Genomic DNA, 13,607 nt, shown 5'->3' on the forward strand with positions numbered 1-13,607 from the left:
ATCAGATGGTCACTTTTACGTTTTTGTTCACGGTTTTGTAAAAAAAAAGTGGGGGCTGAAGCCCACACAGCCCCCCCCCCCCCGCCATTTTCGCGACCCCTGCAACTGTCTGACGTTGGTGGTAATTGGTCATTACTAATGGACAATGAAAAATTATTCTCTCGCAATCATAAAGAAACTATTGCGAATGTAAAACCTGATCGCCATTACTGATAATTATGCGTTATGAATTACGAGTTCTGGGGCCTGTTGTATAGTTACGATTATTAAAACGCAACTTTTAAAAAGTCATACACGTATTTTGGATCTTGTGGATTATTTGGTTGTTTGTTGCATTTAACTGCAACTTTTATTACAACGGGCCACATTTGATGAGGGAAGTTATTCTGTTACTTGCAATTGGACAGTTGGTTCCATAATATATGATCCGGCGACAATTGCTCCGATTAAAAATCTGCACATTGTGCCAACTGCCAAGCATAAAACCTAACCTCCAAAACTAAATAAACCTTCATTATAATCATAACATTCTAAACCAATACTCTATTACAATCCTAACCCTATCCCTTTACCCTCTGATATATTAACCCTAACTTAACTGGGCTATTTTGTGAGGTTAAAGTCCGGAGGGGGCCATTTAGATCTCGGCCGCAGATTTCTTGCAGTCGCGAAAATGTTGGTAAGCTAGGGTTAAGACTGGAGCAAATGTCACAGGATCGTTATGTCGTGTTCCCGGATAGTTGTCCGTTATGGCAGTCACTTTTATATCGAGCTTTTGTATTCGACTCCCTCGCCTTACAGTTCCTTTGATGTTTCTCATTCACTGTTAATTGTATTATTTAATGTAGGTCTACCTTTTGTGACGGAGAACCGTTACTGCATGTTTCATCAGGTTTCCTTTAACGGGGTCGCCTCTTCAGTTGGCGAGCTGATATCACTGAGTATTTACGATAATACCTTTCGTAGGAAGGTTAACAACTTCTTAACCTACACACAAATGCCACAAGCAGTATTGTTATTCCAACTTGAAATATTTGGCCTGAAATATTATATTATTTCCAACGAATTTCTCGAAGACGAGATTGGAGAGAGAGTTTGGTTCGTTTCATTTCACGTTTTCATGTACATTGATCTCGTTTCTTCTAACTTAAGCATGTTAAGAAATTATTTGTCAAAAGAACCGAAGCTAATTAAAAAGTTGAAGCTGGAAAACTAAGTTAGGATTTAGTGAGACACGACACTCAATGATAATATATGCATTATAAAAATCATGTATTTATTTATTACTTCGTTATTTTCTTTCAGATATATTAATGTGCATGGTTAGGTCCATGATCTTATATAGTATATATCCAATGTTGATACACGTAATGCAAACTTGTTCTGACATTGTAGGTCGAATGAGTTTAGATGCTGAAAACGTCATGAAATCAAGGCAGATAATGATTGTTCACTACTAGTATCTTTGAGTACAAATTGAGTGAAATTTCAATTAAAATGAGAAACATCAACATATTTGTAATCACACAAAACCCATAGCGTTCCCATTCCAAATATATCGAAAGCAAATGAAAAAAATATCACTTCCAATTGGTCGTATTTTCATCTATTCCTCCATTACATAAGTTTAATGATTGAAGAATGGAACGGGAAGGCACTACTACTTGTGAACAAAATGATTTGGTTTGGGTTGGAGTGGAGTGGATGACTTGTCCCTTCGGTCTTTCTCTGTCTCCTGAATCAGTGCCTTTATCAAGAAGGTTGAAATAATGTGTGAGATTTTTTTCGTTCTTAAAACACATCTCGTAGAGATATATTATCAGATAATAATTCCATGCATAAGTACATAAATTCACTATATACAATTCATTCGAAGTTCCTAAGTGTTTTCCATTGTGTTGTGTATACCTTGTATGATAAATTAAGTAAAATAGCAATCCTTGCGTAAAGTGCGCGAAACGTTACTTGCGTTTTGCATTCATTGCTGGAGTGAAAGAGTTATTTATCACTCTTAGGTTATGATTCTTGTAATCCTTGCAAGTGGTCTTCAAAAATACAGTATTTACGATTTTTTTCAAATTCACTCCAAATTTATTATCAAAATCCATTCATCATTGTGATACCTCTGGATGGTATATGTCCGGTTTTATCTTTGCATATGGGAACGCTATTGCTTGTCTGACATAGCAATATTCCAGGTAGGTCGGAAATGAGAGTTCATATGTGAAAAAAATAATTTATTTACATGCAATAAAAAGTTTCATCGCAAATCATTTGTGATTGTCTTTTTTTGTGGTTCGTGCTTGCATGATTAAAGGACAACATTTTTAAATGGAAATCTAGAAATATCAACTTAAAGGAAAAATACATGCATGTCACAATAAAGATTGTCGTTAAAGCTGCCAGTTAATAAGGAGTCAGAACCACTAGACCAAGACTCGAATAAATGTAATACATGTAATGTGGAACACATCGGCAGAATTCACAAAAAGACCTCGCTTCTGGTTTTTGGTGGTTTAAATTCCCTCCTGGTTTAAACCGTGGCGAGGGGGTTTAAATCGTGAATTAAAAACCCAGGAGGGGGTTTAAACCCAAAGAGGATTATATTCCTTTGTGAATTCGGGCCTTAACTTTGTGTGTGTTTACTCTATTCCCTTCATGTTATTGTATTTCATTTATTTTCTATATAATTCTGTGTGTATACAGGGCACTCCTGTAAAGTAGGACTTATGGCACTGGAAAGACTATAATGATAGAGTCAAACAAATGATATTGATTTTTGTAATAATGAAATTGTCAAGAATATAATAATGATGATGAATCATTCGATGCTTATGGTAATTTCAACATTAAAGGCCTAATAACATATTGAAATTATGATATTTAGTGCTTATCGCAAAAATCATTTTATCTTACTTCTCAGCGCTTAATATTAAAGCGTAAACCGTATACTATACTGTTCCTTTGCCACCTCCTTAATAGTTGACTGATGATGAGGTCTAAATCTCATTTTAAGCGGTATAGCTCAGCAAGTTGATCATTTTTTTTCCAAAGATTATCGAAAAATCTATAAAATATAGTTTGATATTTTAAATCGCGACTTTAGCACCGTGCATCGATGGGAAGCAACTTGAATGTGGGTTGTAGGGACCCTGGAAGTGTTGCACTATTTCACCTCGTTTCAATTTCATCTAATCGAAACCGGCTTAACATTGGCACCTTATATCATGTGTTTATAATATCTCTTTATCCTTCTCTCTTCCCTTTCCCCTCTCTCTCCATCTCCCCTTTACTTCAGTATCCATTTCTTTTCTGGTACCTTAGGGCTGAGCTTTCAGCCCTTTTCTCTTTTTGCTTGCACCATTCGGTAATTTTTCACATTCTTGGAAGCGCATTACCCGCATCCCGCTCTCTTTTCGGCTCCAAGAAGATCGGAGCATACTAGATTACATTATATTCTAATGTTAATCTCTTCATTTTCTTGCGTCTTGTTCTAAAATTTGACAACGTGGCGCCAGGATCTAGAAAAAAATACCCCAATTTTCAAATTTATAACCTTCATTTGGAAAATTCGTTATCGATGAACACTTCCTTGGAATCAAATTTGTAAATTTTGTTTTAAATTTAATTTAATTCGGAGAACTCAACATTCTAACAGAGCAAGATCGAAAATATATGCGAAGCTGACTGTCAATGGCAAAAACATTGAACACTGAATACTTGACTTAAAAAAGAGAATGGAATGGGTGGATGAATGAAAATGAGAACAAAATGGAACATGGTTTCATTCCCTATATGTATGCAATTTTGAAGGGAAGAAAATAAATAACACAAAACCTATTTTCACAGCCAGAAAATTACAAGTATTGTTTTTCTAGCATGTGTTGTGTTCAAAGAGTTGAGTTACCCATGCTATCCCAACGCATTAATAAAGTTAATCTCATTTAAAGAGCAATTTTGTCCAGTGCAATGCACCTCGAATTTCATAGCCCTTTTTCATTCATGTTTTGTCTTTGCTAACCTGTTTACCGAAATGCCGGTGAAATGTGAAATACAAGCTGAGCCCACCCCGGGGAAGGCGCGGAAGAACCCTATACCATTCCCTAAAATTAAATGTCGACCAATCTCGTCTGGGGGAATTACACCGAATGGGGCTTGGAGAATAGTCATAAAGCCAATTCCTCTCGACTAATCTGAACTAAAATGCACTTTCTATTTTCATCATGCTCGTCCTGCACGTCCGAAAGTCGAGAACACAGTAAACAATAGGGAAATAAGTCGAGTACGCAATCGGCCAAATTGCGTTGGTGAAATCGAATGACAATAATTATCTGAACATTTTGGGACAAGTTGTTTTGCATTATGCTGGTTGGGTTAAACTAGATGATGGCATCATGTTACGAACAACCACCTCATGATTTCATACTAAGCCCTAGCATGCACAATGTTTTAACACAACTATGAAAGCCCGTATAGACTTTGAAAAAGTTGATTAATTCCATACTTACAGAATACAGAATACAAAACACGTTTGCACCATCAAAAGTACATTCAGATCACAACAGCTTAGCCTAGGAAACGTAATACGGTTTAGTATAATGCGAAATGTTTCACCGGCGTCGATCTGTAATGCATGTGAATATGGATTAAAGAGAGAATTATGTATTCGTCATAATCGTCATTATATCGACAGGCTTTGTCACCACCATATTGTTTTACACCAGAGTAAACTTGATATTTTTCGATTGATACTGCTGATGTAATAGTTTGTTTAGGGCCTTTTCACACGTGAATCTTGAATCATCATTGTAATGATGATTGTAATTCGTTTTTAGATTCATCGGAAATTTCACACGGAAAATTTGTTCGGTAATTTGAGTGAACCTTAACTATAATACACATCCTTGGAAGAATTTGAATTCGTGATTGTGATTAGCGTTCGTGAGTCTTGTTTAAGGGGGTATCTCACTGGGCTTGAAACTAGTTCGCGACTACAAATTTTGCTAGTTGCAGAGACGTCTCCGCGACATCTCTGAGACGTCTCATGAAAATTACAGAGTCTCCGAGGAGTCGCAAGAAGATTAAACATGTTTAATATTTTTGGAGACTGTTTCTAGTCTCCGCGACGTCTCCGAGAAGTCTCCATCAGTTGCTGCGACGTCTCGGAGACTAATGATATCCGCGACTGCTGAGACGTCGCCGCGATGTCTCAGAGACATCGCGAAGACCTGCTGGAGACCAAAAAAAAAATTATAATACATTGCGGAGACGTCTCCGCGACACTTCTTCACACTGTTTGACCCACTTCAGAAACCACGTGACTGAACGCGTGCTGATATCCCTCCTCCTGCTCCAAGTCAGGTGTATGATCTTTCAAACGTTCCATCGAGACGTCTCCTTGGTGAGAGCGCAAGCCATTTTTGTCTCCGAGACGTCTCCGCGACTGCAGCGACTGATAAGTTGGAGACTGTCGCGGCGACGTCTCCGTTGGTGAGATAGGGCCTTTAACATGTTTAAGGGGGTATCTCACTGGGCTTGAAACTAGTTCGCGACTAGTTCGCGACTACAAATTTTGCTAGTTGCAGAGACGTCTCCGCGACATCTCTGAGACGTCTCATGAAAATTACAGAGTCTCCGAGGAGTCGCAAGAAGATTAAACATGTTTAATATTTTGGAGACTGTTTCTAGTCTCCGCGACGTCTCCGAGAAGTCTCCATCAGTTGCTGCGACGTCTCGGAGACTAATGATATCCGCGACTGCTGAGACGTCGCCGCGATGTCTCGACGTCTCAGAGACATCGCGAAGACCTGCTGGAGACCAAAAAAACTTCTTCACACTGTTTGACCCACTTCAGAAACCACGTGACTGAACGCGTGCTGATATCCCTCCTCCTGCTCCAAGTCAGGTGTATGATCTTTCAAACGTTCCATCGAGACGTCTCCTTGGTGAGAGCGCAAGCCATTTTTGTCTCCGAGACGTCTCCGCGACTGCAGCGACTGATAAGTTGGAGACTGTCGCGGCGACGTCTCCGTTGGTGAGATAGGGCCTTTAGTTCACACGTGCTAAAACTTCGTCATGAGCCTTATTGTTCACTGCAGTCATCATTCATATTACGTTTTTTTACCGTGTGAAAGGGCGGAAAGTCTTGATGCTTCCATAAATCGATTTTGTTGAAATGTTTCTTTTGCAGGCTCATTTAAGTCTGGATTTTCTTCGTATCAAAATTCATTACACTTTCACAGTTAAAGCATTTGCCATATTTTTCAAAGGGAGTCGATTAGTCCAACACGACCTTATCTGGTGCTCTCAAAGTATGTTGCCTTTAAAGACAATGCCATGATTGCTGTTTCATTATCTGTTACTGCCCCTGAGGCACCTATCAAAGCCACATGGCCGCCCCGAGTCTGAATTAGACCTATAAATATGGCAAAGGTATAAAATCTAAAGAAATGATGACATCAAAACTATGATTACCAATATCCATAAATTTTAGCACATTCAAAACAGAATGAAGATTTAAAAAAAATGATATGTTGACTATGGAAGAAGTGCATTTGAGAGTGCATTTGTATGTAATAGTACGGTTTTGAAGTGATGCTACTTAGTGGGATTTAAATTGATATTTTCTGGTGGGGAATTAATATGGATAAACCCAATTACTGGTGAGTAAAAAGAATACAACTTAGACACGTATGTGAGTTAATGGAAAGGCGATGACTAAAAAGTATACATACCTGCTAGTTCGTGTCACTTCTAATTTTCGCTTTGAATACGTTGTACTAATTTGTATCCATTGATGTGTCTGGTTCTGACTATCGTCTCTCCATCTCACGAGACTTGTATTGGTCAGTTTTCATTTTTGTTACAGAAATATAACGTTATGGAAGTATGTTTGAAACCATTTACGTCTTCTCCATGTTCTTGGTACCCTCTCTCAGTGTTTTTTTTAAATCGACAATTGTTTTTATAGACAAAACTTTTTGCATAAAGAATTCCGAGCTTTCTCCATTATCCTATCCTTACATGCAACATGTCCTATTCTTAGCTTCCTTTCCTCCTCCCCTTCTCCTCCTCCTCTCCCTAATGCTCTCTCCTCTTCATCATTATCATCATCATATTCTTCTACTTTCTCTTCCTCTTCTTCTCCTTCTTCTTCGCCTCCTCCTCCTCCTTCTTCTTCTTCTCCTCCTCCTCCTTCTTCTCCTTCTTCTTCTCCTTCTTCCTTTTCTTTCTTCTACTTCTTCTTGACTTTCTTCTCCACCTTTTTTCGATCTCTTTCCTTATTCTTCATGGAAAACACAAATCACGTGATCCAGCCAACGATGTTCTAATCGATGATAGTAGCTTCGGGAAACACCATACCACTGACGTAAATGCAAAATAAAGCTGATCGCCGCGATAATACAGTAACTTAAAGGACAAGTCCACCCCAACAAAGACTTGATTTGAATAAAAAGAGAAAAATACAACACGCATAACACTGAAAATTTCATCAAAATCGGATGTAAAATAAGAAAGTTATGGCATTTTAAAGTTTCGCTCAATTTCACAAAACAGTTATATGTACATCCAGGTCGGTATGCAAATGAGGAACTGATTACATCACTCACTCACTATTTCTTTTTTATTTTATTATATGAAATATTTCTATTTTCTCGTCATTGTCATGTGAAATGAAGTTTCATTCCTCCCTGAACACGTGGAATTCCATTATTTTAACGTTTTGTGCTTCAGGGAAGGAGGTCCTAATCGTCAAATTCGTAAAAAATGAAATATTGTATAATTCAAACAATAAAAAACAAAAGAAATAGTGAGTGAGTGACATCATCGACTCTCTCATTTGTACGTAACTGGCTCGTTCATATTCCTATTTTGTTAAAAATAAGCGAAACTTTGAAATGTCCTAACTTTCTTATTTTAAATCCGATTTTGATGAAATTTGCAGCATTGTGCTTGTCTGATTTTTCTCTATTGATTCAAATCAACATTTTCTGAGGTGGACTTGACCTTTAAGAAATGCGCGTTTTACTTCCATCAGGGCTATGTAGCTAGGCTGAGAAAACAAATACTATAGTCTGATATAATGATTCACGAAATACAATTCTTTATGATACGAGAAAATAATGTTGCTTTCACATCAAAGTATGGTCGCTGGGTAGGGTCGCAGCGACAGAGCCAGCGACCGATGAAATCAATATGTGAAAGCATTTCATCGTACTCAGCGACCGATCGTTTTTGTCAAAAACGATCGGTCACTGAGTAGGGGAAGGCGGGGTAAGTTGAGCATAAGGGAAAGTTGAGCCCCCACCCCAGGCCAATAATGATTGAGTCAGACATTGTGGTGGTGTCATGTATTGACGACCCATTGCATAACCCTTAACCCCACCACATTGTTTTCAACTTTGAAACAAAAATTATTTTTTACAGGGAAAAAAACAAATTTCAGGCTAAAAAGTAAAGAAAGGGAGTGAAAAAGATGAGTGCTTTTTACACACACACGCGTCTTTAAATATAATAAAGACATAAGAACAATATTGTTAGTCCAGGTATGGATTCTCATTCTTGTCATAGTCTTTTACATGATGGATGCATAAGAAATGCGTGGATTCGAAATGATCGCATGAAGTTCGGACTGGGGTAAGTTGAGCAGGCCAGCATGGGGCAAGTTGAGCCATGGTAATTCTTATGGTAATGTATATTAAAAAAAAAAAAAAATCTTTAAAAAGCCATCAATATGCAGGTAGAAAGCAGCAGATTTACATGACTTTTTTTTCTTTAAAAGGATGTTAGTATTTATAGAGAATTAGCAAGTGAAAAGACTTTAAATAAAAAATTGACATGCTGGTTCTTCCCCCATACATTTTGTACATAGTTTTTGTGGCTCAACTTGCCCCATCTGTGGGTTAAGTTGAGCCATTTGACATCTCTTTTTTCAAAGGTGACGATGACTTTCATGTGGGGGTAGAAAGTTATGTATAGGTGAAAAACATTCCAGAAGAATTAAATTTTAAGGCAAGGGACTTATTTCTACAAGATTATTAATCATACCAATTACAACATACAAAAAGCAAAAACTGTCACAACTTACCCCGCCTTCCCCTACGGTCGGAGAGGTACTTCAGCGACCGATGCAAGCTTGATGAGATGGTACCTTGATGTGAAATTCGAATCGCAAGGGATATTTTTGACGGAAACGCATTCTTGCACAATGCTTGCTTTTCTTTCAAAGAACCCTTAAACATTCCCCCAGCGGTGTAAGCTAACGCTATCTTGAATACGCGCAAAACGAACGTTTGTAGCACTGCGTACTATCTTTGGTAAAAGTTCATTCACTGTGGACTATCCTACTCAAAACCGACCTTAGATAAGTTTAAATATTCACATGTTAACTTGAAATTTAGATCGCGATCCAAATTTCGAAAGAAAAAAAATTATATCTTAGGAATGTAGGCCTTCATAATAATTCAATGCCGACATTTTGTTTGTTGTGGGATAGACCAACCCGATTTTCGATTCGCGAAAGGATTCACATCGCTTGAGAAATTCTGACAAAAAATCGCAAGTAATGCAAATAGGGTCGCGATCATTTTGTTTTTTTACCTGCATCGCGATGAAAAAAAAAATCAAAATTCAACCCTTTCCTTGTGTGTGAACGCCAGACTCCAAGCAAACACTTGGACGCACGAAAAACAAACATGGGTGCGCACGCGTAGTAGAAGAAATTATATTTGCTTGAAAATGCCTTATTTCTTCATTTAAGGTGTTATTAAACAACTTTATATGTGCTCCCAAAACTTTCTTTACATACATCGATTAGTTCGATGTGAAATTTGATACTGAACTGGAATGTGTAGCCCCCAAATTGCCGTTGACATCCAAATCGGTGTGATTGTTTTGTCCTACCATATAGTGATAATTATTCGCTTAGTGTTACTATTGTAATGTTGACATTAACACTAAACCGTTTATATTCCGCTTCATTTGACCTTAACTAACCTGTTGATATCGAATTAGTTTCCTTTTTTTAAATAACGGAAATGTTGATTTCGGATTAAAGGTCAGACTGAAGACTGATTAGAGATTGGTATTTTCATTCATTTTAGGAGCGTTTTGATTATTGATTTAGGCCTTGGGAGGGTCATGAAACTTAAAATACTCATCATTTTTGTTTGAGCTTCCCGTCCTTTCCTTGGCACATTTGTGCGGTCGTCGAATGTTTTCTTGCATATATAAGATGAAATACATGTATTAGCCCAGTGGTCTTCATCATGGTAGTTCCTGACACTCCTGACTCAAAACGATTCATTGCAATTTGATGCCCCCAATTGCGAAAAAAGAAAACTCTCAAACTTCTACAATTTTTTTTTTGCCTAGATTCGATTTTCTTAATATCACCTAAGTATCACCAAACCTACATGTAGGATGTACATTTAAGCTGAAAGGAAATACTTCGGCATGTCTCAATGCCACGAGGCTCTCTTGGCTTCCCCTTACATGCCTTCCCATAGAAATGATAGAACAAGTACCTAGCCTAGATAGAGTGCGTCCATACTGAGCTTCTTTAATTCTAATCTACGCTAATATTTTGTTCGTATCTTTATACCCCTTTCATAAACCCAATTATGCGGCTAATAGCAGCATAATTTGGTCGTAAAATTGGAGGAGGACCAGAGTTATCCGCATAATTTTGATGCTGCTATTATACGCATAATAGCAGCATCGGGACAAGATTTTGAGTTTATGAACGCATTTCCAAATAATGCGGATAATTGCCATGGTGCGGTCACAAGGTCACCCTTTTCCAACACAACCGCATCGGAGGGGGCGTGTCCAGTTGTCATGACGATTATCCGCCTTTTTCAGGACGGGCGCTCGTAAAAATAATGCGGCTTATTTTCGGAGTTTGTGAACGCAATTTTTATTGAATTATCCGCATTACTCTTAGGCGGCTAACTGGAGGATAAGTTTATGAAAAGGGAGTCGGTCCGTGTTAGAGCCTTGGCGTCAGGAAGAACGGAGTGGGATGGGTTTGAGGATGTTTTGGAGTAGATAATATACACCCGACATTATCAGATGGAGCGTTGTGGCCCAGTGGATTAGTCTCCGGATTTTGAAACAGAGGGTCGTGGGTTCGAATCCCAGCCATGGCGTAATTTCCTTCATCAAGAAACTGATCCACAATGTGCTGCACTCAACCCAGGTGAGGTAAATGGGTCCCGGTAGGAAGAAATTCCTCAAGAAGCTGTGTGCGCTGTGAACGCCTAACTTAGCTGGGTAATATAGGAGCACCTTGAGCACCTAACAAGGTGGATATGTGCGCAATATAAATACCCTATATTATTACTATATACACCTCGTCCCTGCGTGGGTCCTTCTAGTTGGGAAATTAAAAAATGCGATGGGTCATAATACATATTTCTTCGTTTTTTTATGTTTGAAAGTAAAGACCGTTGTCATTTTTCTCTGAGATTTGTCCTCACTGAAGTAGGAAATACATCATATTCGTCAATTTTCCATGGTTAATTTGAGTGAAACATACGGTTAAGAAAACCACCCTATTTCAGCTTGTCATTACACTCTAAAAACTCTGAGTAAGATTATACCCAATATTTGGTAGAAAAGAAACATGCATGCTTGCTAGGTATTTTTTCTTTACCCTATATTGGTCAAAATGAATGTTTAAAGGGTAAATTTCAACGCAACATTGCGTACAATTTAGCAAATATTTGGTATCTTTTACCCAACCAACATGCATGTTCTAATTTTACCCAATATTGGGTAAACCCTTTTTAGAGTGTACGTATTCCAACCATTAACCAAGTAAAGCTGCCCTGCAAGCCCTGTGACCAATCCAAGTTCAATTAATAAATTTAACAATGTCGATAGACATTAACAACCATCAATGACGAGAAATGGTATGGACATCTCTGTTATAAACTAGTGAACCCGAACTTGGCTCATTTTCAAACGGACTGTCATTATCATTACCCAAAATCACTCAGACCCGGTTAAATTACAAAGCGATCGTTGTGATGGGGGAGATAACATTACCGTAGATGCACCGACTTTCAGTTCGTTCCCAAACTTTCGACGAGTTCATTTTCAAGGCTTCTCCACTCGACAAGATCCTGTCAGATTGGCCACTCAAAGAAGCATGTTGTCCTTTAAGACTTTCCTTTAAATGAGATCCTCTACTTTATTGGCAGCTCGTTTAAACAATGGATCTGGCGTGAGTGTTATATTGAGGTTATGTGTTTGTTCAATATTATATCCAAGGATTTGGGAGGCCTCACATCTGAGTCCGGCGTTTAGGGAATCCAAACACAATTTACATGCGTCGTTTTTTTTTTGGAACATAATCGCATGTGCTCAATTGATACAATCAATAGGAAATTACTCACTCTCTGGCAAACTTCACCTCAGAAGAATGACCTGATTACGGGGAGCGGTTAATTGTCATTTTCCATGGTATTCTTTAACTATCTTGAGGCGTTTGTTCATGCCATCGCAACCTATATGGAAACACACAACGATTTACGACGGTTAAGTGTTTACCCTAGTTTCTCATTACGATAAGTTCTTCGTTCGACAGTTATTCAACCTCGAGATCATGAATGAAAAATACAGTTTCGAGTATGAATAAATTCATCTCTTCGGTCACTTGTTGGTGCCGGTGTCTGTAGATATAGGTTGGTATCGTTGATTACATTAAAAGAAGGATTTTGTCTGTGCATTGAATGAAATTAAGCAAGGAGGCTTCTTTATTTCCTGCTCCTGTTTTGGATACGACCTTACATTACCAGGTCAGAGCAAATTGAATCTGCCCACGCGTAATACATCGGAGCTAGAGATGTAAGGGGGATAGCAAAGACCTTCATGTGCGTCCATGTTTCTAATGAAATCGGTCATCACATTTCCGCATCGCATCAGCTATAGCATCCAGTTTGCTGCTGGATACTTATTAGAGGTAATTAAAGAACTGAAAAATACATCGAACAGGGATCGTGTAAATTCATGTGATGGAAATTTAGTTTTCTTTGCAAAAGTTATGTAAACTATACATGTATAAAGACAATTCGTGATCATTCAAGAGTTTACTCACTAAACCCTATATGAGAGATTCTAAATGTTTCGGTTGAATTGAGTGCCAAGACATGCAGACAGATATGGGTTTTATGGGACTGCGCAGCAGGCACGCATGTCGTATATTCATTCCTTTTTTTGTATTTTATCCATACATGTAGCCTGTCACAGTTACTTATTTTGAACCGAGAGTGATACCTTCATTGAAACATCGATTTTGCATTATTTTGCATTATACATAGTCGTTGATAAGGATGGGGAATTATGATGTTTTTTAACATTTACTTGCTTACACGCTGCATGCAACAGGAAAGTAAACTTTTAGTATAATTATTTCATATCAATTTTTGGCAATTAAAAACCATCAAAGTACATTTTCAATTTATTTTAATTTCTGCTTATTACATTGTATGGTTAATAACGTACAGGTAAATGGGTTATACAATTCAAATTGTTTCAAACGATACAGGCCTAAGTACTACAGTTTGCATAGTTTTATTGTATAAGTGCGATCATTGTAATTA

Source organism: Lytechinus variegatus, chromosome 5 (genome assembly GCF_018143015.1).
Source record: "Lytechinus variegatus isolate NC3 chromosome 5, Lvar_3.0, whole genome shotgun sequence".
NCBI classification, from domain to species: Eukaryota; Metazoa; Echinodermata; class Echinoidea; order Temnopleuroida; family Toxopneustidae; genus Lytechinus; species Lytechinus variegatus.